General features: G+C 33.3%; 1 protein-coding gene across 9 annotated transcripts in view; it reads right to left on the bottom strand.

Annotated features, from left to right (window-relative positions):
* AHI1 (Abelson helper integration site 1) overlaps positions 1-974 on the bottom strand; it is a 215,986-nt gene that overhangs the window by 1,078 nt on the left and 213,934 nt on the right. The window lies entirely within an intron of this gene.

The following is a 974-nucleotide window of genomic DNA, read 5'->3' as shown; positions in this document are numbered from 1 at the left end:
TGTTGGGTGTTGTGAAGATCATGTGAATTACTACATGCATTCTTGCATCTTTGTAAAATGTTGCAATGCTTGTTGATTGGGCAAGTCACTCTGATGACTTACAATCAAAGGAAAAACATGTCTGTTACCTATCAACAAAGAGGTGAATATCCCTATTGGGTATATGCTAAATTTATTCTTTGTATGAAAACTAACTTCAAATCTAAGTTATGTCTTCTCAAAATATTCCTAATCATTCTAACATGTATTTAAATATGCGGGGAATATGGGTTATAGTTTTTCTTAAACTTGTTGGTTTCTAATTTGAAAAACTATTTAGTAGGTAAAATGTGATGTGCAGTTCTACTACACATTTGAATACAAGTTTTGGTGCTTATTTTTCTCCTTTTACCATTGCTACTATATGATAAAAATCTTCCTCAATCACCATTTTTAGAGGATAGAGTTGAGGAAAGGAAGTCGGCTAAAATGCAAACCTCTTTTTTTTAATTAAATTTATTGAGGTGATATTGATTAATAAAATTATATAGATTTCAAGTGTACAATTGTATAATACATCATTTGTATATTTATTGTATAGTTTGTTCACCACCCAAAGTCAAATCTCCTTCTATCACCATACATTTGATCCCCTTTACCATTTACTACCTCCCCCACCGGCTTTCCCTCAGGTGACCACCACGCTGTTGTCTGGCTTCTTTGTTCATTTGGCAAAACTTAATAAAATGAAGTTGACTTGTACACTATCATACATAGTAACTTTGGGAACTGCAGCAAGAGGAAGCTGAACTCTAAGTCTCAAGGAACTTGTTAGTGGATTGGTAATAAATAGTTAAGAATTCTTTTAAGTTAACATTCAATGCAAATGTTCTCGATGCTAATGTGAAAATTGGAGACATTGGCATTTGCCTTGTGGGCCATATTTCTTTCATTCAATTCGTATATGTTCAGCACCTACTGTATGCTAAGTGCCT

Source organism: Myotis lucifugus, unplaced genomic scaffold (genome assembly GCF_000147115.1).
Source record: "Myotis lucifugus unplaced genomic scaffold, Myoluc2.0 scaffold_11, whole genome shotgun sequence".
Lineage (NCBI taxonomy): Eukaryota > Metazoa > Chordata > Mammalia > Chiroptera > Vespertilionidae > Myotis > Myotis lucifugus.
The sequence above is the reverse complement of the archived record's forward strand: the minus strand, read 5'-3'. Positions and strand labels throughout refer to the sequence as shown.